Genomic DNA, 27870 nt, shown 5'->3' with positions numbered 1-27870 from the left:
ATGGCAACCCACTTCAGTATTTGTGCCTAGAGAATCCCTATGGACAGAGGAGCCTGGTGGGCTATAGTTTATGGGGTTGCAAAGAGTTAGACATGACTGAATGACTAAGCACTGCACAGCAGCATACATATATGTATATGCATGTATGTATATGCACACACACATACACACACAGAGCAATGGAACACTATTAAGCCATGAAAAGGATGAAAATTTTGCAATTTGCAACAACATGTATGGACCTAGAAGGTTTTATACTTAGTGAAATTAGTTAGAGAAAGACAAATACTGTATGTTATCATCTATATATGGAATCTAAAAAGTAAACAAATGAATATAATGAAATAGAAACAGACACACACATATGTGTATCCAGTAATTACCTGTGGGAGAGACAAGGGGCGAGGAGCACAGTAGGCAATTAAGAGATTCAACCTACTATGCATAAAATAAGTAAACTTATAAGGATATACTGTACTACACAGGAAACACAGCCAATATTTTATAATAACTTTATTTATTTTTTTATATATATATTTTTTTTAAACTTTACATAATTGTATAAGTTTTGCCAAATATCAAAATGAATCCGCCACAGGTATACATGTGTTCCCCATCCCGAACCCTCCTCCCTCCTCCCTCCCCATACCATCCCTCTGGGCCGTCCCAGTGCACCAGCCCCAAGCATCCAGCATCATGCATCGAACCTGGACTGGCAACTCGTTTCCTACATGATATTTTACATGTTTCATTGCCATTCTCCCAAATCTTCCCACCCTCTCCCTCTCCCACAGAGTCCATAAGACTGTTCTATACATCAGTGTCTCTTTTGCTGTCTCAGCATACACCGGGTTATTGTTACCATCTTTCTAAATTCCATATATAAAGTTAGTATACTGTATTTATGTTTTTCCTTCTGGCTTACTTCACTCTGTATAATAGGCTCCAGTTTCATCCACCTCATTAGAACTGATTCAAATGTATTCTTTTTAATGGCTGAGTAATACTCCATTGTGTATATGTACCACAGCTTTCTTATCCATTCATCTGCTGATGGACATCTAGGTTGCTTCCATGTCTTGGCTATTATAAACAGTGCTGCGATGAACATTGGGGTACACGTGTCTCTTTCCCTTCTGGTTTCCTCAGTGTGTATGCCCAGCAGTGGGGTTGCTGGATCATAAGGCAGTTCTAGTTCCAGTTTTTAAGGAATCTCCACACTGTTCTCCATAGTGGCTGTACTAGTTTGCATTCCCACCAACAGTGTAAGAGGGTTCCCTTTTCTCCACACCCTCTCCAGCATTTATTATTTGTAGACTTTTGGATCGCAGCCATTCTGACTGGTGTGAAATGGTACCTCATAGTGGTTTTGATTTGCATTTCTCTGATAATGAGTGATGTTGAGCATCTTTTCATGTGTTTGTTAGCCATCTGTATGTCTTTTTGGAGAAATGTCTATTTAGTTCTTTGGCCCATTTTTTGATTGGGTCATTTATTTTTCTGGAGTTGAGCTGTAGGAGTTGCTTGTATATTTTTGAGATTAGTTGTTTGTCGGTTTGCTTCATTTGCTATTATTTTCTCCCATTCTGAAGGCTGTCTTTTCACCTTGCTAATAGTTTCCTTTGATGTGCAGAAGCTTTTAAGGTTAATTAGGTCCCATTTGTTTATTTTTGCTTTTATTTCCAATATTCTGGGAGGTGGGTCCTAGAGGATCCTGCTGTGATGTATGTCGGAGAGTGTTTTGCCTATGTTCTCCTCTAGGAGTTTTATAGTTTCTGGTCTTACGTTTAGATCTTTAATCCATTTTGAGTTTATTTTTGTGTATGGTGTTAGAAAGTGGTCCAGTTTCATTCTTTTTTACAAGTGGTTGACCAGATTTCCCAGCACCACTTGTTAAAGAGATTGTCTTTAATCCATTGTATATTCTTGCCTCCTTTGTCAAGATAAGGTGTCCATATGTGCGTGGATTTATCTCTGGGCTTTCTATTTTATTCCATTGATCAATATTTCTGTCTTTGTGCCAGTACCATACTGTCTTGATAACTGTGGCCCTGTAGTAGAGCCTGAAGTCAGGTAGGTTGATTCCTCCAGTTCCATTCTTCTTTCTCAAGATCGCTTTGGCTATTCGAGGTTTTTTGTATTTCCATACAAATTGTGAAATTATTTGCTCTAGCTCTGTGAAGAATACTGTTGGTAGCTTGATAGGGATTGCGTTGAATCTATAAATTGCTTTGGGTAGTATACTCATTTTCACTATATTGATTCTTCCAATCCATGAACATGGTATATTTCTCCATCTATTAGTGTCCTCTTTGATTTCTTTCACCAGTGTTTTATAGTTTTCTATATATAGGTCTTTAGTTTCTTTAGGTAGATATATTCCTAAGTATTTTATTCTTTCCGTTGCAATGGTGAATGGGATTGTTTCCTTAATTTCTCTTTCTGTTTGTTTTCTCATTATTAGTGTATAGGAATGCCAGGGATTTCTGTGTGTTGATTTTATATCCTGCAACTTTACTGTAGTCATTGATTATTTCTAGTAATTTTCTGGTGGACTCTTTAGGGTTTTCTATGTAGAGGATCATGTCATCTGCAAATAGTGAGAGTTTTACTTCTTCTTTTCCAATTTGGATTCCTTCTATTTCTTTTTCTGCTCTGATTGCTGTGGCCAAAACTTCCAAAACTATGTATGGAGCATAATCTATAAAGATTTTGAATCACTATGCTGTATACCTGAAACTTGTATAATATTGTACATCAGCTATGCTTCCATTTAAAAAAAATTACCCTTAGGTTTTATAGGTCTAATTTACAGATGAACCTTGTAGGTGTGGGTCTTTGCTACTGAGAATAAATCACCAAGATTCTGTATCCCATCCGCATTTTGGAAGATGAAAAGCAGTGAATTATTAGTCTTGAGGATTCGCCTTTATTCACTTCCCGCCTTTGGTTTCTCATTGGAAACTTGAGAAAATGTGGATTTCTTTACATTTGTTGGGGCCCTTCCTTAATGAGGAGGCAACTAGGAAAAAAACTAAAATTGGGCCAAAGGGGAGGAAAAAAAAACCCACCTAGTTAGACTCCAGAGTTCTCTTTACAGGTTTATATCATCTTGCTTTGACCTTGAAGTAGCTGACTGAAAGCTTCTTAAAGAGGTCTCTTGAAAGGTACCAGAATGTTAAGCTTTCTCTATTTTTCAAATTACCTCATTTATAAGTATATATCAGCAGATTTGAAAGATTATTTTTACTTTCAGTTAGAGCAAGGGTTCTTTGCTTATTATTCTGAACATATGACAGACATAGGATACTCCTAAACGTGAACAGATGGATTGAGTCCCTTTCTCATTGTTCCAAACTTCTGCTTTCTTTTAGCACATGCTCTAAATTCCTAGTTTAAGAACATGTTATATATCATGCTACTCACCAAGAATAAGTGTCAAGTGTCGTAAGCACTAGATCTTGACTACTGTCGGCTTTTTGATTCCAGGTGTTTCAAGCTCCTACCATTAGTGATCAAAAGGGCAATTTTGATTTGGGGTGCTATAAAGATACAACTGAGAATAATGGAGCCCATATTAATAAAGGAACATATGTGTTTCTAGTGCAACATGTAGCTCTGGCCTTAATTACTGCTTCATCCCCACTAAGATGGGGACGAAGATTGGTTACCATGTCTTTATGGTTTTTCCATTGTTCTGGCTGTGTTTATTCTATTTGCTGCTGAAAAGATCCAGGCTGAATAATTCTTTAATCACATTAGGATGCCTGCTACAGCTTCAACTAACTTCTGTTTATTTATTTATTTATTCTATTATGGTAGTTTTTAAGGATCCATGGTGTTTGATGAATAGTCACGTTCTGACATGAGTGTTCGCTAAAAACTCTTCCTGTTACTTATAATCCCACTACTTTATGGTTATTTTGTGTATAATTTAATCAATACCTCTTTTCTATTTTTCCATTAGCATGAGCTGTGGTGAAAGCTATCCATTTATTGACCACTGGGGTTTATGTGGTTTATCTATGCAGTGGCACTTACATGTAGATTGTACTTGTCTCTCAAATGACTTTCTCTATTGCCTGTGAAATACCTTGACCAGTTTCATTTTTAACTCTTAACTTTTCTTCATGGTGTCATATTCCTCTTAGTCCATGCTTTTTCTGTTTCCAGGTTTATGTTCCCTTCCTACTTCCTGTTGGAAGAATAGTTTTCTGTTTACAGTAGAAATAAATGGGATTTCCTGCGCTCAATCAGTTATTGGGACTACACTCCTATCAGTTCCTGGATTACGTATCCAGCTCTGCACACTGCACACGCCCATGTTCTTTCCGGAGTTTAACACATGTTTTTAAGAGATAATGTTTCTAAATGTCCGTTAGTTATAGCATTATAGTGCTTAAGACTTCAAACACTCTAAGATAAGAGATAGATAAATCCCATTAATGCTCTTTTTTTTTTGAGGGAATAGCAGGTTTATAAATTGCAGCTTTTTGTAGACTTATAGATCAACAAAATTCCACATCAGGAATCTTTTCCTATGATTCTACTTTGTCAGTTTCTAAATATGAAAGGCCAAGAGCAGAATGAGGTTGTACAGGAGACAGGGATCAAGACCATCCCCAAGGAAAAGAAATGCAAAAAAGCAAAATGGCTGTCTGGGGAGGCCTTACAAATAGCTGTGAAAAGAAGAGAAGCAAAAAGCAAAGGAGAAAAGGAAAGATATAAGCATCTGAATGGAGAGTTCCAAAGAATAGCAAGAAGAGATAAGAAAGCCTTCCTCAGCGATCAATGCAAAGAAATAGAGGAAAACAACAGAATAGGAAAGACTAGGGATCTCTTCAAGAAAATCAGAGATACCAAGGGAATATTTCATGCAAAGATGGGCTTGATAAAGGACAGAAATGGTATGGACCTAACAAAGCAGAAGATATTAAGAAGAGGTGGCAAGAATACACAGAAGAACTGTACAAAAAAGATCTTCACTACCCAGATAATCACAATGGTGTGATCACTGACCCAGAGCCAGACATCCTGGAATGTGAAGTCAAGTGGGCCTTAGAAAGCATCACTACGAACAAAGCTAGTGGAGGTAATGGGATTCCAGTGGAGCTATTTCAAATCCTAAAAGATGATGCTGTGATAGTGCTGCACTCTATATGTCAGCAAATTTGGAAAACTCAGCAGTGGCCACAGGACTGGAAAAGGTCAGTTTTCATTCCAATCCCAAAGAAAGGCAATGCCAAAGAATTTTCAAACTACCATACAATTGCACTCATCTCACATGCTCGTAAAGTAATGCTCAAAATTCTCCAAGCCAAGGCTTCAGCAATACCTGAACCGTGAACTTCCTGATATTCAAGCTGGTTTTAGAAAAGGCAGAGGAACCAGAGATCAAATTGCCAACATCCGCTGGATCATGGAAAAAGAAAGAGAGTTCCAGAAAAACATCTGTTTGTGCTGTATTGACTATGCCAAAGACTTTGACTGTGTGGATCACAATCAACTGTGGGAAATTCTGAAAGAGATGGGAATACCAGACCACCTGACCTGCCTCTTGAGAAATTTATATGCAGGTCAGGAAGCAACAGTTAGAACTGGACATGGAACAGCAGACTGGTTCCAAATAGGGAAAGGAGTTCGTCAAGGCTGTATATTGTCACCCTGCTTATTTAACTTCTATGCAGAGTACATCATGAGAAACGCTGGACTGGAAGAAGCACAAGCTGGAATCAAGATTGCCGGGAGAAATATCAATAACCTCTGATATGCAGATGACACCACCCTTATGGCAGAAAGTGAAGAGGAACTAAAAAGGCTTTTGATGAAAGTGAAAGTGGAGAGTGAAAAAGTTGGCTTAAAGTTCAACATTCAGAAAACAAAGATCATGGCATCTGGTTGCATTACTTCATGGCAAATAGATGGGGAAACAGTGTCAGACTTTATTTTTTGGGGCTCCAAAATCACTGCAGATGGTGACTGCAGCCATGAAATTAAAAGACGCTTACTCCTTAGAAGGAAAATTATGACCAACCTAGATAGCATATTCAAAAGCAGAGACATTACTTTGCCAAGAGAGGTCCATCTAGTCAAGGCTATGGTTTTTCCTGTGGTCATGTATAGATGTGAGACTTGGGTTGTGAAGAAGGCTGAATGCCAAAGAATTGATGCTTTTGAACTGTGGTGTTGGAGAAGACTCTTGAGAGTCCCTTGGACTGCAAGGAGATCCAACCAGTCCATCCTAAAGGAGATCAGCCCTGGGATTTCTTTGGAAGGAATGATGCTAAAGCTGAAACTCCAGTACTTTGGCCACCTCATGCGAATAGTTGACTCACTGGAAAAGACTCTGATGCTGGGAGGGATTGGGGGCAGGAGGAGAAGGGGACGACAGAGGATGAGATGGCTGGATGGCATCACTGACTCGATGCACGTGAGTCTGAGTGAACTCTGGGAGTTGGTGATGGACAGGGAGGCCTGGCGTGCTTCGATTCATGGGGTTGCAAAGAGTCGGACACAACTGAGCAACTGAACTGAACTGAACTGAAGAGCAGAATGAGTTAGAAATATTTGTTGAACTCTGGATCTAAGCTTTAAGAGATTTAAAACAGTATGAAGCATGAAGTATTTATTAAATACAAGGTTCTTTTAGAAAAAGCTTTCCAGGTGGCTTAGTGGTAAAGAACCCACCTGCTGATGTAGGAGATGTGGGTTTGATCCCAAGGTTGGGAAGATCCCCTGGAGAAGGAAATGGCAACCCACTCCAGTATTCTTTCCTGGGAAATCCCATGGACAGATAAGCCTGGTGGGTTCCATTCCATGGGGTTGCAAAGGGTTGAACACGACTGAGTGACTGAGCATGCATTCACACACTCTTATAAAAACAAAACCTAAAATCTTAAAACAATATTTCAGATTCACAGGTATCATTTTGTCAGGGTGAAATTTTTAAATTATATTTTTTAATATAATTAAAAGTCCTACATAATATATCATTATTATGAAAAATTAATATTATACAGAAGCTTATGGAATAAAAACTGAAGTATCTCTTATTTTAGTTTGATGTTCCAAAAGCAGGTTCTGAGAAAATGACTTGAGTATAGGTACATCAAGGCTGCATATTATCACCCTGCTTATTTAACTTATATGCAGAGTACATCCTGTGAAATGCCAGGCTGGATGAAGCACAAGCTGGAATCAAGATTGCCAGGAGAAATATCAATAACTCAGATATGCAGATGACACCACCCTTATGGCAGAAAGTGAAGAAGAACTAAACAGCCTCTTGAAAGTGAAAGAGGAGAGTGAAAAAGTTGGCTTAAAACTCAACATTCAGAAAACTAAGATCATGGCATCTGGTCCCATCACTTCTTGGCAAATAGATGGGGAAACAATGGAAACACTGAGAGACTTTATATTTTGGGCTCCAAAATCACTGCAGATGGTGACTGCAGCCATGAAGTTAAAAGGCACTTGCTCCTTGGAAGACAAGCTATGACCAACCTAGACAGCATATTAAAAAGCCGAGACATTACTTTTCCAACAAAGGTGCATCTAGTGAAAGCCATGGTTTTTCCAGTAGTCATGTATGGATGTGAGAGTTGAACTATAAAGAAAGCTGAACACCAAAGAATTGATGCTTTTGAACTGTGGTGTTGGAGAAGACTCTTGAGAGTCCCTTGGACTGCAAGGAGATCCAAGCAGTCCATCCTAAAGGAAATCAGTCCTGAATATTCATTGGAAGGACTGATGTTGAAGTTGAAACGCCAATTCTTTGGCCATCTGATGCAAAGAACTGACTCATTTGAAAAGACCCTGATGCTGGGCAAGATTGAAGGTGGGAAGAGAAGGGGATGACAGAGGATGAGATGGTTGTATGGCATCACCAACTCAATGGGCATGAGTTTGAGTAAGCTCCTGGAGTTGGTGATGGATAGGGAAGCCTGGCATGCTGCAGTCCACGGGGTCGCAAAGAGTCAGACAGGACTGAGAGACTAAACTGAACTGATAGGTACTATGGGAGGCTCCTTGTTTTCGTCTGCTTCACCACTCATTGAATACTTCTGTACTCCAATGTGTGTGGGTTTTCCCGACTAAGCAATTCTCCAATTCTCTGCAGATACCTAATGTTTTACAATTCAACGCAATCCTGATATTATCTGCCTGGAGGTAAGTAGCATCAAATCCCACAAATTAAGGACTCAATCTCACAAGACTGCTATCCCACTGCACATGCCAGTTGCCAAGTCCAGGTTGCTACCTGGGCTTCTGACCGGCTGTAAAACAGAGGTTCCCACAACCCACTCCTCAGGTTTGATAATTTACTAGAATGGCTCACAGAACTCAGGACAAAAAGGAGTTTATGTACTAGATTACTAGTTATTACAAAGGATACAATTCATGAAGAGCCAGATAGAAGAGAAGCATAGGGTAAGATATGCAGGAAGGAGTGTGGAGCTTTCAGGCCCTTTCAAGGCATGCCACTCTCTCAGCACCTCCGTGTGTTCAACAACACGGAAGCTCTCTGCATCCTGTCCTTTTGAGTTTTCAACTTCTGCCCCTCTACCTTCCCCAGGTTATTTCTGCTTTCTTTAATGAGTAGTTTATTATTCAACCATTATATATATTTACACACCTATATATATATATGCATGTATATATATACACACACCACATCATCTTTATCTATTCATCTATCAATGGACATTTAGGTTGCTTCCATATCTTGGCTCTGTTGGGGTGCATGTTTCATTTTGAATTATAGACTTCTCTGAATATATGTCCAGGAGTGAAATTGCTGGACCATATGGTAACTCTATTTTTAGTTTCTTAAGGAACCTCCATACTGTTCTCCATAGTGGTTGTACCAGTTTACATTTCCACCAACAGTGTAGGAAGGATCCATTTCCCCACACTCTCTCCAGCATTTATTTATAGACTTTCTGATGATGGCCATTCTGACTGGTATCAGGTAATTGTAGCTCTGATTTATATTTCTCTAATAATTAGTGATGTTGAGCATTTTTTTTTTTCAAGTGCCTATTGGCCACCTATATGTCTTCTTTGGAGAAATGTCTACTTAGATCTTCTGGCCAGTTTGTTTTGATTGTGGTTTTCTTTTTGTATATTGAGCTGTATGACCTGTTTCTGTATTTTGGAAATCAGTCCCTTGTTGGTTGCATCCTTTGCAAATATTTTATCCCATTCAGTAGGTTGTCTTTTCATTTTGTTTATGGTTTCCTTTGCTGTATAAAAGCTCTATTGTAATTCTTTTTGAAGGCTAATAATGTTTACAAATTTTTTCTTCTATGTAATTTTTAGAATAAGCTAATCACAGTCCACTTTTAAAAAAATCCTGAGGGGATTTGGACCATAATTACTTTGCTTTCAAATATTGAGTCTTCCTATTCAGGAACATGGTGTGTCTCCATTTAACTGGTTGTTTTCTATGTTTGTAAAGTTTCATTTTTTTTTACATAGATTTTGTCCATTTCTTATTTCATTTATTCCTCAAAACTTTATAGTTCTTGTTGCTGCTGTGAATGGAATCTTCAAAAACATGTTATCGGCAATGTATAAGAAAGATAACCATTTTTGCATGTTGATATATATATAGCCATTTTTCTGGTTATTGACAGTCTCCTGTTTTCAAAGTTTTTTGTTAGCAATTGGAGACAGAAGTTGGCTGCTCTTTCCCTCATCTCTTATTCCTGGAGATTAAAGACAAGACTTCATTTTTATGTTTTAACTAGATTTTACTTCTTTGGGGATTGTGATTGTTGTTGTTCAGTCACTGGGTAGTGTTCTACTCTTTGCAATCCCACAGATTACAGCATGCCAGGCTCCTCTATCCTTCACTATTCCCCAGAGGTTGCTAAAATTCATGTCCTTTGAGTTGATAATACAGCTAATAAGGCAATCCTCTGCTTCCCTCTTTTCCTTTTGCCTTCAATCTTTCCCAATGTCAGGGTCTCTTCCAGTGAGTTGACTTTCTGTATCAGGTGGTCAAAGTATTGGAGATTCAGCATCAGTTCAGTTCAGTTCAGTTGCTCAGTCCTGTCTGACTCTTTACAACTCCATGCACTGCAGCATGCCAGGCCTCCCTGTCCATCACCAATGACCAGAGTTTACTCAAACTCATGTCCATTGAGTTCGTTATACCATCCAACCATCTCATCCTCTGTCATCTCTCCTCCCACCTTCAATCTTGCCCAGCATCAGGGTCTTTTCAAATAAGTCAGTTCTTCCATCAAGTGGCCAAAGTATTGGAGTTTCAGCTTCAACATCAGTCCTTCCAGTGAATATTCAGGACTGATTTCCTTTAGGATGGACTGGTTGGATCTCCTTGCAGTCCAAGGGCTCTCAGTCTTCTCCAACACCATAATCTGAAAGCTTCAATTCTTTGGTGCTCAGCTTTCTTTATTGTCCAACTCTTACATCTGTATGTGACTACTGGAAAACCATAGCTTTAATTATATGGATCTTTGTTGGCAAAATGATGTCTCTGCTTTTTAATATGCTGTCTAGTTTGGCCATAGCTTTTCTTCCAAGGAGCAAGCGCCTTTTAATTTTATGGCTGCAGTCACCATATGCAGTGATTTTTGGAGCCCAAGAAAATAAAATCTGTAATTGTTTCCACTTTTCCCCTTCTATTTGACATGAAGTGATGGGACCAGATGCCAAGATCTTGGTTTTCTGAATGGTGAGTTTCAAGCCAGATTTTCACCCTCCTCTTTCACACTCATCAAGAAGCTCTTTAGTTCCTCTTTACTTCCTGCCATTAAAGGGGTATTATCTGCATATCTGAGGTTGTTGATATTTCTCCTGGCAATCTTGATTCCAGCTTGTGATTCATCCAGCCTCGTATTTCACATGATGTATTCTGCATATTTTAAATAAGCAGGGTGACGATATACAGCCTTTTTGTACTTCTCTCCCAATTTTGGCCCAGTCAGTTGTTCCATGTCTGATTCTAACTGTTGCTTCTTGACCTACATACAGGTTTCTCAGGAGACAGATAAGGTGGTCTGGTATATCCATCTCCTTAAGAATTTTCCACAGTTTGCTGTCATCCACACAGTCAAAGGCTTTAGTGTAGTCAATGAAGCAGAAGTAGATGTTTTTCTGGAATTGCCTTGCTTTCTCTATGATCCAACGAATGTTGGCAATTTGATCTCTGGTTCCTCCCTCTTCTAAATCCAGCTTGTACCTAAGTCCACAAGCAACCTTAGGTTTAACCCAGGTTAAATCCATATATAGATTCCTGAAATGTTTATCACTGTAGTTACTTTAATATGATATATAAGAGAGATGGAAGATTAGTAAGAACTGAGACAGGCTTTATACTGGCTAAGATAGCTTTATTTCTTATTCTTTGATTTTATCTCTGTTTTTTTTTAATGTTACAACATTAAAATAGCAGTTTGATAGTAGTGAATACTATAATTTGGGGGATCTTATAATTTTCCAATGGGAACACTGAGTACAGCATTAACGTGATTTTCAGTAATGTGCCTCAGTCTGGCTCAGTTCAGTTAGTTCAGTTGCTCAGCTGTGTCCAAGACTTTGTGACCCCATGGACTGCAGCATACCAGGCTTCCCTGTCTATCATCAACTCCCTGAGCTTGCTCAAACTCATGCTCATCGAGTCAGTGATGCCATCCAACCGTCTCATCCTCTGTTGTCCCCTTTTCCTCCTGCTCTCAATCTTTCCCAGCATCAGGGTCTTTTCCAATGAGTCAGTTCTTCACATCAGGTGGCCAAAGGATTGGAATTTCAGCTTCAACATCAGTCCTTCCAATGAATAATCAGGACTGATTATTATTTATCACTACATTATTTTCTGTCTACTATTGTATATAATCAAGAAAATGAAGCTATATAAGCTTGAGTACCACAATTGCCCATATGCCTTGACTATATTAGTGGAATGTGAGCAGAAGCATGCCTATGTATTCATACTAGATATTTTATAACTTATTACAAACCATGTAGTTAGATTGACTATGTAACCACTCACTCCGATATGTTATACAATAATTATTTTGTATATTTGGATTTAATCTATATGGGAAAAATGTCACCAAGATAAAGCTTTGTCTAAAATATGATTTTATAGTTGATTCATTTAACTATCACTTCTCACTTTTATCCTTGTTTCACTATCACTTGAGCTGTAAGTTGAAGTGCTCAGAATCACCACTGAATTCATACCACATGACTCCAGCTGCACCTGAGAATGGATACTACCCTATCCTACTCTATAGAAGCAGTAAATGTGGTTTTTAAGGGTTTCACGTAAAGATTTTAAATCCAAAGTTTCCATTGCTTCCATTAACAGATGTGTCCACAGTTGGACAAATATGTTGGCCCCAAGGAATAATAAAATCACTTTTAGGAAAACAGTAAATCCTTTAAAGTAACCATTTTAAAGGAAAATGTCATTGTGAACATATCCCTGAGAAAATAAAATAAATTTTCCACACCATCATTAGAGAATTACTTTGCAGACAGAAATTTTCAAAGCTTTCCCACAAACATCTAAACCTTTGTAGTATGATATCTTTGTATTAACTTACAGCTTCCTCTCCACTATTCTCCCCCATGAAATCTCTGCTCAACCATTATGTTTTTCTTCCCATTTTCTGAAGATCCCATGAGCTTCTTGCCTCAGGACCTTTGCCTTCAAACTTTCCTCCCTCTACGCTTAGCAAGCTTCCATTGACTCTTCCTCTCCCCTATCTCTGCTCTTACTACTGTTAGTTTGTATTCAGTCTGATTCCACAGGGCATTCTGACATACAAATTATACCATGGAATAATTTCTTCCACTGAGCTGAGCAGACTGGTTCTGACACCTACATATCAAGCAGTCATCACCTGTGGGAAACCCTGGAAGGGACGGTGGAAGGCAGTTTGTGAGGGGTATGGAGCAAATCCTTGCAGGCCGGGCAGTTTCTGCTGGCTTAGGACAATTCTCTGGAGAATAGGACAGCTGTGTTGGCACCTTATTAGGTGGATCTGGTTGAGGCACCAACTGTATCCACTATAAAAGTGATTGCTAAAGTATGTTCTGTCTAACAGGATCAGCAAAACAATAACATGGTAGCAAAACAACAACATAACTTCTACAGTAGCATCATGAGTTACTGGATTTTATTCATTTCTGTGTATCAGAAGCTGAACTGAATTAACAAACTGATTAAAGAAACCTGTAGATTAGGAATTACTATAAAGGCTTAATAATCTGTGAAATAATGAACTAATTTTAGCACCCAACAACTTCCATTCAGCCAGTATTTATTGAAATCTTACTCTGTGTCAGTTCCCACACTTGGCACTGGTGATATAAGATTGAATCAAACAACTGTGCCACCCTCCTTCCAACAAGAAACCTAAAATATAGTGAGCTGATAAAATGTTGCACATCTAAAACACACAGATCTTGCATGATAGTTGGATATTTTGTCAGATTAAATAGACTCCCTTGCTATATGCTTGCAGTATTCTATGATAAGAAAATTCTCTTCCAATTTTAAGCTCCTGCACTGAAGTTTTTTTGTGTTTTGGTATAATGGATGACATAATGGAAAAAACGCACATGTTGTGATTAAACAGATATGTATTTAAATTCCAGAGTAGGACTTTAAACTTTTAAAGGACTTTTAATTTAAACTTTTGCAAGTTACAAAATAACTTTGAATTTTTGTCTCTTTCTCTCTCAAGAAAATGGCAATAAAATACTCATTGTGCAGGGTTAATGTGTGGTCTTTAAACAGTGTCAGTTCTTTCCTCCTTCCAGAAACTGTATGTTGAATATAAATTTCAAAATAGAGGAAAATGAAATAGACAGACTGCTCCCAATTACTATAGGATTACCTAACAATGGAAAACTCTGAATCTGTACAGTTTCTGTCCTGAATCTTTGTACTGCTACAGTTTCTGGCATGTGTAAAAGTTTCGGAAAACAAGCCTTATTTTTGGTAAATTGAAAAATATCAATCAACTTTTACTTTTCCTATTCAAGAGCTATCTGAAGGAAAAGGGCTTCCTAGGTGGCTCAGTGGTAAAGAATCCACCTGCCAAGCCAGAGACACAGGTTCAATTCCTGGGTCAGGAAGATCCCCCAGAGGAGGGAATCACAATCCACTCCAGTATTCTTGCTTGGGAAATCCCATGGATGGAGAACCCTGGTGAGCTACAGTCCAGGGGTCACAAAGAGTCAGACACAACTGAGCAGCTGAGCACATCTGAGGGAAAAGAAAGTCACTGATACAGATTTTCTTTTTCTGTAACTTTTTATGATCTTTCTGTAATCATCATGAAGAGAGAAACATTGGCTCACCTAAGGGCCCTGTAGAAAAGAACTAATCTTCAACTGCTTAGTAAATTCTTACAAATTAGAAGATTTAGGTGAAAGGCAATAGGACAAAAATGAAAAGTTTTATAAGCCCTATAGTTGGGTCAAGACTAGACAAAAATATGAAGAGGACAGAGTTTGTCTTTGGTGTTCCTGATCTCTTTTCACTCCTCCATCTTGAGTACACAGGGCTCTCCAGTGCTTTCCCCTTTCTCCTTTTATTGGAGGTTCTGTTGAATTAACTCTCATTTGTAAATGTATTACCTCCCTCAGGGGTATTTTCCAGTCAACAAGGAGGTAGGACAAAGTCAGAGGAATAAAGAGAAATATATGAATCTGTAAGCAGTATAAGGAATATCTTTAATGAACTCGAGGATTTCTACAATGAGACAGTTGGATGTGGTAAAATGAGCACTGGACAAGCATACTAGGCATAGGAGGTTTTTTTTCATCCATCCTCCCTTTTTGGGCAATAGCATAAAAGTATTACAATTTCCTTTTGTGGAATTACCTCTCCCTTACTAAATAAAACCTTTTTGATACCATAAATCAAGGTGCATGTCTCACTGACTGAGAAATGGATAGGTGATCCAAGAGCCAATCTGACTTTTTCTTACTAGTCCTTGGGCTCATTAATGGATTGATCCAGAATAAGGACAACTTATTGGTTCCTCATGTTCTATGATTTAGTTCAGTTCAGTTCAGTCGCTTGGTCGTGTCCGACTCTTTACGACCCCATGAATCACAGCACTCCAGGCCTCCCTGTCCATCGCCAACTCCTGGAGTCCACTCAGACTCACATCCATTGAGTCAGTGATGCCATCCAGCCATCTCATCCTCTGTCGTCCCTTTCTCCTCCTGCCCCCAATCCCTCCCAGCATCAGAGTCTTTTCCAATGAATCAACTCTTCACATGAGGTGGCCAAAGTATTGGAGTTTCAGCTTTAGCATCATTTCTTCCAAAGAAATCCCAGGGCTGATCTCCTTTAGGATGGACTGGTTGGATCTCCTTGCAGTCCAAGGGACTCTCAAGAGTCTTCTCCAACACCACAGTTCAAAAGCATCAATTCTTCGGTGCTCAGCTTTCTTCACAGTCCAACTCTCACATCCATACACGACCACTGGATTGCTCTCTGTCAAAACATTAAATACTTTCTGTATTTCAAGCTACCACTGTAGCTACCTGGTTTTGTACTTTCTAATCTTGGCACTTGAGACTTTGCCTTATCTGTGAGATCTCCACTATCTCCCAGCTAGTCCTTCATTCTTAGGATAGCCAGGGAGGCTTCTGTTTCTTACAACCAAAGGCTGACATCCAACTTAAGGTATTAGGAGACATGATGGCTCTGTGTGAAATACTAAGCATTTCTGGCTTTATTTTTCTCCTGTGTGAAAAGGAAGTGGTTGAACTACATGATTTCTAATTTCTTCTCTAACTCTGAAAAGAAATAAATATATAAGGCCAGCCCTCCTTAGAAGTCTTTAATAATTCTGAGCATATGCCTATTCCTAGATGAATAGATTGAGGGATAATGCACTTTCCCATTAACTGTGACTTCTCATTTGGTCTCTTAGCATGCCTTCAGCCTCTAGGCCCTGGAGTCCATTTAAGGTCATTTAAGCAGAGGCCACATCTGTGGTATCTGAATTATCTGGCTAAGCATCCTGAACTTGTTGGATATTTGCCAACCATATGCTAGATCAGGGCCTGTCAGAATGGCCTCATTTTGAAGGGCTATTTAAATGGCAAGAGAAATTACATCTGAGAGAAAGAAAAACATGGGTAAAGAGTACAAGGAATTGGCACAGCTGGGTATCATTAGCAATAATCAAACCTTATCCAAGATAAAAGGCAACAGGAAGTAAGATGGGGACAAAGTGCATATGTATGTGTATGAATATTTATGTATGTTTGTATATATGTATGTCTGCGTAAGAAAGTAAATGTGTAAGCATTTTTAAAAAATTTTATTTCTTCTGCCTGCTTTGCCCCCTCATTCCTAACTTGACTTTTCTTTCTACTGTGCTCCTGTGAGAGTGTTTGATGTATGAAATCATCTCAGAATTTCACAGTCTTTGAGGCAGTGACTTTGATGCTACAGACTCAGAGGAAGATTAAATAATTATGTCATTAATAAGAAAAAAAGTGCAAATATTAAACCGCTTTAGGAGAATTCAAGCAATGTGAAAAACATATCCATGAAAGATCCATATCCTTTTTCCTCCAATTATTGCATGTATTATAGTGATTAATTTTCTGATTGTGAAATAAAACCTTTATTATAGAACACAATAACTTGAAAAATAAATGAAGTATATATAAAGGAGCAAACAAATATTACCTATACTTTTATCATCCAGATATATCCACTAATAATATAGTGGTGTATTTCCTTTCATTTGCAGAAAATGTTTTTTAATGAAATAATCCAAATTTCAGCCTTACTGAGTCTATAATTCTGAACTTTCATTTAGTTAGCAGTTTGCTAAATAGAGACAAGAGTTCCCTTAGCAGCTCTAAATTTAGCTTTAAAAATTTCTTTAAAAATGATTATTCTGCAGATTTTATTTTGAAGCTTAAATTTGACATTTTACATTTGCCCCTCCCCCAATCCCACTCCCTTTCAGTCTATTGTACTAATCCTTGCTCACCTTCAAGTGTAAGCCAAAACCCCTGCCTCACATTCACACAAATCCATAGGACATGTCAAAATGGGAAGAGAGAGTCAACAAAAATCATTGAACACATGGCAGGTGCCTTACCAATGACTTTTTGTGGGTCATCTCATTTAATCCTCACAAAGCCTTATGACAAAGACAGTATTAATAAGTTTATTTTATTGATGAGGAAACTAAATCTCAGGGAAAGTAAATGACTTGCTCAAGATGGTCATAAACTAGTTAGTGGCAAAGTTAACATTTCTGTTCAGGTCAACCTGATCTCAAAGCCTTTATGCTACTGTAGCATGTAAGGGCAAAGAAAACGCACACCTAGACAAAACTGTGAAGACAGAAGTCTATGATTAGTGCCCTTAATTCCCATCCAGTAGGAGCCCTTTTTAAAAAGTAGTCTTTGATGGGAAGATGGGTACTCATTAAGGGTTTTCTGTATTAAGGCAGATGAGATACTTTGAACAGTATGATGTTCACAGGGAACACTGACCTCTAGACCATTAGAGCTGGCATCTAGAGCTCTCCTAAGTATATCTAGCTATACTAAGTATGTGTGCACACATGCTAAGTTGCTTCCGTGTCCAACTCTTCATGACCCCATGGACTGTAGCCCACCAGACTCCTCTGTCCATGGGATTCTCCAGGCAAGAATAGGAATGGGTTGCCATGCCTTTCTTCATGGGATCTTCCCAACCCAGGGATCGAACCCACGCCTCTTCCGTCTCCTGCACCGCCAGGTGAGTTCTTTACCACTAGTGTCACCCGGGAAGCCCATGAATTAATTTAATTCCTTCAATTTACAGATAAAAAACAGAGGTCTGGGGAGGTGGGACTATAATTTCTTGGAAATAATAGGGTATGGCTTAGAATCCATGTCTCTTAGTTCTCTCAATCTAAAGCTTTCTGGTCACACCAAGGCTTCTTTCTTTCACAATGTAGATGAATCTGATGAAACAAAATGATTTTGAACGGACTTTGAAGAGTATTGTTTTTCCACCTGCTAGATGATTTTCTCTAGGTTCACATTTCTAAGGCCAAGGCCACATAGTGGCTAATATTTACTTTCAAGACTCTGTGTCTTTCTGATTTTATCAACAGAATCACATGAGATTCAACCATATTCCTAAGTTTTAAAAGGCCCATGTGAAACTTTTTCTGTACCATCTGTCCAATGTGTTGTTTTAATTTATATGGAACCACATAAGGCAGTAGTTATGTCTGAATGGTTTCATGACACAATGTGGGTTCTTTTTCTCTTTTTGGTTCTTTGTTGTAATTTTTTAAATGGAAAAACATGTCAAACACAAAAAGTCACCAAATGAAACAAAAGTATCAAACACAGTTCCTTCGGTAGTTTAACAAAAATAGTTTAGAAAATAAAAGGATAAATTAATGCACATAGAATCATTTCTATTTGAATTCTTATGATTGGTCTCAAGTCTACTAGGCTTGGAAGAGTCCATACTGAATTTTTGCATCATGAAATTCAGTGCTTCTCTTCAATCCAGAATTCAAGGCCATTATTGAAGCCCTTTTACTTTCAGTTTGGAAGACAGTTTCTTTCCCATTGGTTTTGAACTTAAGCTTGATCTTGAGCCTCTGAGTTTGACTATTTAAAATAATTAGATTGCAGAAATAACAAGAATATTTCTTATTAGATAGAAATGATGAAAACAGAAGGTCTACTTAGTTTTATTCTGATAAAGCCTGAGCTGAAATTCCCAGAAGCCTGAATAAGAGTAAATAGTGAGGGCAGATGTTTAGATTTGTAGGCTTATGAAGCAATTCTGTGAAATGTCATTTGAATAAGTAAATGTTTTTCAAAACTAAGCTCCATCAGCACCACACCCAGGGCGTTTACTACAGTATGCATTTCAAATAAGCACATATGGATTTTCTATACTGATGCTTTTTCTTTGTTTGCTAAAGGCTTGAGTTATGTTAAATGAAACAGAGAAGCAGAGGAGGATATCTAAATGCTGGGTGACAAGTGGGGTTGATGGATGCCTATAATTTATACATCTAGAAATCTAATCTATCATTACTTTGGGAAGAAAAGCATTTTATATGGTTAAGGATTGGCTACCTTTACAAATCTCTTTCATTTCAGAATTCCCATAAGTTAAAGTTCCATTTATATTTAGATATGTTATACAAAATGAATATTTGTACATTTTTAAATAGAAAAATATTTGGTATATCAGATCAGATCAGATCAGTTGCTCAGTCGTGTCTGACTCTTTGCGACCCCATGAATCGCAGCACGCCAGGCCTCCCTGTCCATCACCAACTCCCAGAGTTCACTCAGAGTCACGTCCAATGAGTCAGTGATGCCATCCAGCCATCTCATCCTCTGTCGTCCCCTTCTCCTCTTGTCCCCAATCCCTCCCAGCATCAGGGTCTTTTCCAATGAGTCAACTCTTTGCATGAGGTGGCCAAAGTACTGGAGTTTCAGCTTTAGCATCAGTCCTTCCAAAGAAATCCCAGGGCTGATCTCCTTTAGAATGGACCGGTTGGATCTCCTTGCAGTCCAAGGGACTCTCAAGAGTCTTCTCCAACACCACACTTCAAAAGCATTGATTCTTTGGCGCTCAGCTTTCTTCACAGTCCAACTCTCACATCCATACATGACTACTGGAAAAACCATAGCCTTGACTAGACGGACCTTTGTTGGCAAAGTAATGTCTCTGCTTTTGAATATGCTATCTAGGTTGGTCATAACTTTCCTTCCAAGGAGTAAGTGTCTTTTAATTTCATGGCTGCAGTCACCATCTGCAGTGATTTTGGAGCCCAGAAAAATAAAGTCTGACACTGTTTCCACTGTTTCACCATCTATTTCCCATGAAGTGATGGGACCGGATGCCATGAGGCATATAACATTGTGTAAATTTAAAGGATACAACATGTTAATCTTAATACACTTATATATTGTTGTATGATTGTTATTTTTTCGATAATTAGCACCTCTATCACTCTATCATTTCTTATGGATGGCTAGACTAATTAAATTCTAGTCGTTTAGCAAGTTTGATGATTATAATATAATATTGTTGTCTATATTCACCGTAATGAGCAGTATTAGATCTCTAAACTACTCACTGCAAGTTTGTACCTTTAAACAAAATATGTCTGATTCCATTCCTTCCCTCACACCCCTGCTAACCAACATTTTACTCTGTTTCTACGAGTTTGGGTTTTTAGATTCTACATAATGAGTGAATCATATAGTACTTATCTTTCTGTCTGATTTACCTCATTAGATAATGTCCTCAAGGTTCACTCAGGTTTTCACAAATGACAGCATATCCTTCTTTGTCATGACTGGACAATATTTGATTGTGTATATACACCACAACTTCTTAATCATTCATCTGCTGATGGGCACTTAGGTTGTTTCCATATCCTGGCTATTGTGATTAATGCTGCAATAAACATGGGAATGCATATATCGCTTCAATATCCTGTTTTCATTTCCTTTAGATATATACCCAGAAGTAGCATTGATGGGTCAAATGTTAGATCTGTTTTTAATGTTTAAAGGAATTTCCATATTGTTTTCCATAGTGACTGGACCAATTTACATTTCCACTAACAGTGTATATGCTTTTCCTTGTCTCCAGATCCTTGCTGGCAGTTGTTATCAACTGTCTTCTTGATGATAACTATTTAATATGTATAAGGTGGTATCTCATGGTGGTTTTTCTAATTTTAATTTGTTGACTGTTATAGCTTTTTGTTTATTTTTAGATCTTATTAAAACATCAAACACCTATACTTTCACTGTGGTTTAATTTGCATTTCCTGGTGATTAGTGATATTGAGCATCTTTTCATGTACCTGTTGGTCATTTGGATGTCTTTTGGAAAATGTCTATTTATTTCTTCTACTTATTTTTAATTAATTTATTTCTTTTTGTTGTTGTTATTATATGAATCTGTACCTTTTAATGTTCACAATTATACAGTATTTTAAAATATCCCATATCCTTATACAGAGAAGGCAATGGCAATCCACTCCAGTATTCTTGCCTGGAGAATCCCATGGACAGAGGAGCCTGATGGGCTATAGTCCATGGGGTCGTGGAGAGGTGGACACGACTGAGCGACTTCACTTTCACTTTTCACTTTCATGCACTGGAGAAGGAAATGGCAACCCACTCCAGTGTTCTTGCCTGGAGAATCCCAGGGACGGAGGAGCCTGGTCTGACTCTTTGCTGCTGTCTATGGGGTTGCACAGAGTCGGACATGACTGACATGACTTAGCAGCAGCAGCAGCATATCCTTATATACTGTACCTTCGGCACATGACTAAAAGAAAATTTATGCATCCAGAAATCACTGGATTCTGGATGAAATCTCAATTCCTTTGACAGTGGCAAAGACTGAAGGAAAAATGCAGATTTCCACATTTTTTATGATAAGCCCAATGTTGGGTAATGCTGCCCTAAATGGGGCTTAGATTAATATATTATCAGCTATTTTCTAAATGTCTACTCTATGCAGGCACTGGGCTACATTCTGGATACATAGTGGTGAATGAGATACACATTACCCCTGCTTCCTGAAATTTTCAGGAATAAATAACTTTCAAATAAACAACTACAAACTGTAAAAAGACTATAAAAGAAACAAACAGGAACTCTGCGAAGAGATGACCTTTAAATAGAATGCATGGTGAAGTAGGGTAGCAGTGAAGTGTTCTTTCCATCACTACCAATTTTTTGAGCTACAAAAGCTCAAAATTTTTGTGAATTTGTAAATTTTTGTAAATCTGAGCTAATTTTTTAAATGTATTATCTCTCACCTCTATAATATGATGCCCACATTAAAGATGAGCAAACTTAGACCTTAGTTACTAAGGTCACAAGGACAGTAGTAAGTGGAAAGGTCAGTCAGTTCAGTAGCTCAGTCATGTCTGACTCTTTGCAGCCCCATGGACTGCAGCACGCCAGGCCTTCCTGTCCATCACCAATTCCCGGAGTTTACTCAAACTCATGTCCATTGAGTTGGTGATGCCATCCAGCCATCTCATCCTCTGTCATCCCCTTCTCTTCCTGCCTTCAATCTTTCCCAGCATCAGGGTCTTTTCCAATGAGTCAGTTCTTCACATCAGGTGGCCAAAGGATTGGAGTTTCAGCTTCAGCATTAGTCCTTCCAATGAATATTCAGGACTGATTTCCTTTAGGATGAACTGGTTGGATCTCCTTGCAATCCAAGTGACTCCCAAGAGTCTTCTCCAACATCACAGTTCAAAAGCATCAATTCTTTGGTGCTCAGCTTTCTTTATGTGAGTCAACTCTTACATCCATACATGACTACTGGAAAAACCATAGCCTTGACTAGACGGACCTTTGTTGGCAAAATAATGTCTCTGTTTTTGAATATGCTGTCTAGGTTGGTCATAACTTTTCTTCTAAGGAGCAAGCATCTTTTAATTTCATGGCTGCCGTCACCATCTGCAGTGATTTTGGAACCCCCCAAAATAAAGTCTGTCACTGTTTTTGCTGTTTCCCCATCTATTTGCCATGAAGTGATGGGACCAGATGCCATGATTTTCTAAATGTTGAGTTTTAATCCAACTTTTTCACTCTCCTCTTTCCCTTTCATCAAGAGGCTCTTTAGTTCTTCTTCGCTTTCTGCAATAAGGGTGGTGTCATCTGCATATCTAAGGTTATTGATATTTTTCCTGGCAATCTTGATTCCAGATTGTGTTTAATCCAGCCCAGCATTTCTCATGATGTACTCTGCATATAAGTTAATAAGCAGGGTGACAACATACAGCCTTGACATAGCCCTTTCCCTATTTGGAACAAGTCTCTTGTTCCTTGTCCAATTCTGACTGTTGCTTCCTGACCTGCACTGACTAAATGTGGTCCTCTGGAGAAGGGAATGGCAAACCACTTCAGTACTCTTGCCTTGAGAACCCCATGAACAGTATGAAAAGGCAAAAATATAGGACACTGAAAGATGAACTCCCCAGGTCAGTAGGTGCCCAATATGCTACTGGAGATCAGTGGAGAAATAACTCCAGAAAGAATGAAGAGATGGTGCCAAAGCAAAAACATACTGGAGTAACAGTCATGGATGCAACTGGTGATGGAAGTAAAGTCCAATGCTTTAAAGAACAATATTACATAGGAACCTGGAATGTTAATTCCATGAATCAAGGCAAATTGGAAGTAGTCAAACAGGAGATGGCAAGAGTGAACATAAACATTTTAGTAATCAGCGAACTAAAATGGACTGGAATGGGTGAATTTAATTCAGATGATGATTATATCTACTACTGTGGGCAAGAATCCCTTAGAAGAAATAGAGTAACCACCATAGTCAACAGAAGGTCTGAAATGTAGTACTTGGATGCAATCTCAAAAATGACAGAATGATCTCTGTTCATTTCCAAGGCAAACCATTCATTATCACAGTAACCCAAGTCTATGCCCTGACCAGTAATGCTGAAGAAGCTGAAGTTGAATGGTTCTAGGAAGACCTACAAGACCTTCTAGAACTAACACCCAAAAAAGATGTCCTTTTCAGTATAGGGGACTGGAATGCAAAAGTAGGAAGTCAAGAAACACCTGGAGTAACAGGTAAATTGGCCTTGCAGTACAGAATGAAGCAGGGCAAAGGCCGATAAAGTTTTGCCAAGAGAATGCACTGGTCATAGCAAACAGCCTCTTCCAACAACGCAAGAGAAGACTCTACACATGGACATCACCAGATGGTCAATACTGAAATCATGTTGATTATATTCTCTGCAGTCAAAGATGGAGAAGTTCTATACAGTCAGCAAAAACAAGACTGGGAGCTGACTGTGGCATAGACCATGAACTCCTTATTGTCCAATTCAGGCTTAAATTGAAGAAAGTAGGGAAAACCACTAGACCAGTCAGGTATGACCTAAATCAAATCCCTTACGATTATACAGTGGAAGTGACAAATAGATTCAAGGGATTAGATCTGATAGACAGATTGCCTGAAGAACTATGGTCGGAAGTTTGTGACATTGTACAGGAGTCAGTGATCAAGACCATCCCTAAGAAAAAGAAATGCAAAAAGGCAAGAGGGTTGCCTGAGGAGGCCTTACAAATAGCTGAGAAAAGAAGAGACATGAAAAGCGAAGGAGAAAAGCAAACATATACCCATTCGAATGCAGAGTTCCAAAGAAGAGCAAGGAGAGATAAGAAAGCCTTCCTCAGCTATCAATGCAAAAAAATAGAGGAAAACAATAGAATGGGAAAGTCTAGAAATCTTGTCAAGAAAATTAGAGGTACCAATGGAACATTTCATACAAAGATGGGCACAATAAAGGACAGAAATGGTATGGATCTACAGAAGCAGAAGATATTAAGAAAGACAGCAAGAATACACAGAAGAACTATACAAAAAAAACTTCATGACCCAGATAATCATGATGGTGTGATCACCAACCTAGAACCAGGCATCCTGGAATGTGAAGTCAAGTGGACCTTAGGAAGCATCTCTATGGACAAAGCTAGTGGAGGTGATGGAATTCCAGTGGAGCAATTTCAAATCCTAAAAGATGATGCTGTGAAAGTGCTGCACTCAATATGCCTGCAAATTTGGAAAACCCAGCAGTGGCCACAGGACTGGAAAAGGTCAATTTTCATTCCAATTCCAAAGAAAGGCAATGTTAAAGAATGTTCAAACTACCACACAATTGCAGTCATCTCATATGCTAGCAAAGTAATGCTCAAAATTCTCCAAGCCAGGCTTCAACAGTACATGAACTGTGAACTTCCAGATGTTCAAGCTGGATTTAGAAAAAGCAGAGGAACCAGAGATCAAATTGCCAACATCCGCTGGATCATCCAAAAGCAAGAGAGTTCCAGAAAAATATCTACTTCTGCTTTATTGTCTATGCCAAAGCCTTTTACTGTGTTGGCCACAACAAACTCTGGAGAAAAAGTGGAAGGGTAGAGGGAACAAAATCCTAGGTCTGACTCCAGAGTTTGGAATCTTTGAAACTCTGATTCCATTTCCAGAAAAAGTATGACAAAGGAATAACCAGAGATTCAAATACAAATTTATGGAAAAGGATGATTCTCTCAACTCATTGTTTTTCAAATTCCCACTAGTCTTTGATTTGGAGGATGAAAAGGGATTTCAGATGAAGTTATAATATCATTTAATCACACTCTTTATCTTCATTTTTAAATGATTTATATATTATAGGCTATCAAACAGGTAACCATCAAAATTCTAGAAAAGTGGTCAGATGTTATCAGGTTGTACTTGGAAAAAGGCAAAGAAATAGAGAGGGAAGGGCAAATATAAAGTGAAAAGGCAAGGAATAACCACAAGAGGAGTTGGGTTTTCAGTAAATCTTTGGTTTAGAGGTTAGCTCAAAAGACACTGTTTTTGCCCCACTATCTGAAGCTAATGAGAGCTCTAGGGTTACCCTAAATATAATTATAGAAGTCACTCTCAGACACTTTTCAGGAAGTTTTAACAGAGAATATTCACATATAACCCATGCACATCTCCATTACTCCCTTAATTCCATAGATTTGTACAAAATTAAATAGAAAACCTAGGGCAATATAAAATATATTTAGGGAATTTATATAGTTGGGTTTGAAAGTTATTGCACTTTTGATGACTGAGTACTAAATAAAGCAAACATAGAGCAAGAATCAACAACTCTCTTGGTCAATTAGAATTTTCATCCTGATCCATGAACTGGTTTGGACTCACCTAGATTACGGTTCTATAGAAGTAAGTAACACCATGACATGCCAGAAAATTTACCCAAAACTTGGAAATAAGGCCAGGGGGAAAAAAAAGGTGGACACTCCTACACCTTTTGTAAAGCAGGAGCCAAGGCCACCCAAGGATTGTGTCGGGAAGGTACTCAGTTCATAACAATACTTAGTACTGATTAAAGGCCCAGACTTTAGTGACATGGCTCACTAACTCAGAGACTTTGTCAAGTGGAGATAGTGATGGAGTCTGCTAGAAAAGATAACCCCAGAGATTTATGGCCTATTGGTCATTACCAGTTTACATCTTAACCCAGGAATCTCATTCTAATATTTCTTTGTTAAATTTCCCCTAAATACCTCAGCTTCTTAAATTCTTTTTGAACTTATCTTACTGGCTTTCTTGTTAGTTAAAGAGTTAAAGAAAATCTTTTACATGTGTTAATTTTATATTTGCTTGAGAGTCATGATTTTACTTTTTGAAAATTATACTTTAACATGAAGGGTAAAGAATCTTTCTTTATAACTTGGTTTTATTGATGCTTGTGAAATGGGGTTATTTTTAATTTGCTATGAATATTTATTCCTATTACTTGATTTATAATTCACTGGGCTTCCCTGGTGGCTCAGATGGTAAAGAATCTGCCTGCACTGTGGGAGACCCGGGTTTGATCCCTGGGTCAGGAAAATCCCCTGGAGAAGGAATGGCAACCCACTCCAGTATTCTCGCCTGCAGAATTCCACGGACAGAAACTATAATCCATGGGGTTGCAAAGATTTGGACACGATTGAGTAACTAAATGTTCGTGTGTATATTTATGCCTGAAACCTCCATGGAGGAAATTTTATTCTTGTAAATTAGTGCTTTTGCAAGCAACTCCTCAAAAATTTTCAATCAGATGAAATACCTAAACTTAGTGGACCAGTTGACATTTGCAGTAGGAGCCTAAAGCCCACAAGAGATGAAGTAAGCTGAGGCCAGTCTGATGCTACAGCTAAAATGGAGATGAGATCATCATAGATCCTTCTGTACCTGATTTCCTCCTTTGCCTCCTTTTCCAGTAATCCTCTTGTACACACGTTGCAGGATATGTTGAGACAGGTATTTCAAAGAGCGATTAAGTGGGCCAGTATTTCATATCTGTTTGCCTGCCTTTGTTATTTGCCATTCAGTAAGGTGAATGGACGGAGAAGGAAATGGCAACCCACTCCAGTATTCTTGCCTAGAGAATTCCGTGGACAGAGGAGCCTGGTGGGCTGCTGTCCATGGGGTCGCACAGAATCAGACATGACTGAAGCGACTTAGCATGCATGCATGCATTGGAGAAGGAAATAGCAACCCACTCCAGTATTCTTGCCTGGAGAATCCCAGGGACGGAGGAGCCTGGTGGGCTGCCGTCTACGGGGTTGCACAGAATCAGACACGACTGAAGCAACTTGGCAGCAGCAGCAACAGCAAGGTGAATGGATACCCAGTTGCTAAGAGCATTGTTTATGCTTGGGTTCTATGCTTACAGTGTTCCACCAATTTAAAAGAATATAGATTCCAATTTGACAAGCAGTGCTCATTAATGGATTTCTCCATTTCTTTCACTGGAAGTTACTGACAGACAGTTAAGATTGCTTTGAATTAGGAGGAAGCTCTCTGATATGAATAAAATAGACTGATAACGAAGCACTCACTTTACTGACCACATCTCATTTGTCTGCATTCCATTAATCCTATATAACTCCATGCTCATTGACTTAAGGTGTTTTGTTTCTGTTATGCTGATACGCTGTGGAAATAACACCTTTTAAAATTTCCAGATCAAAGTATCCTACATAACAGTTGAATGTGGTAACTTGAGCTTTGAGGGAGAGGGATGCCGTATCACATCACCGGTACTTTTCAGTTTTGTAGAAAACAACGACGACAAAGTAGTTGAAATGTAAATGATCCAGCTCTGCCTGATTATTATGTCAGGTGATTTCCATTACTGATAACTGTTATATATAAACCGATTAGTCATCTCTGCACAATTGTAGACCAGGGAATTGCCACATTATTGGAAAAGAAACTAGAGGCTTCCTTTGTGTTTTATGTTCACTTGCTGTAGACAAGTTAAACTGTTGTTA

Source organism: Bos mutus, chromosome 5 (assembly GCF_027580195.1).
Source record: "Bos mutus isolate GX-2022 chromosome 5, NWIPB_WYAK_1.1, whole genome shotgun sequence".
Classification (NCBI taxonomy): Eukaryota; Metazoa; Chordata; class Mammalia; order Artiodactyla; family Bovidae; genus Bos; species Bos mutus.
This window is presented reverse-complemented; position numbering follows the sequence as displayed.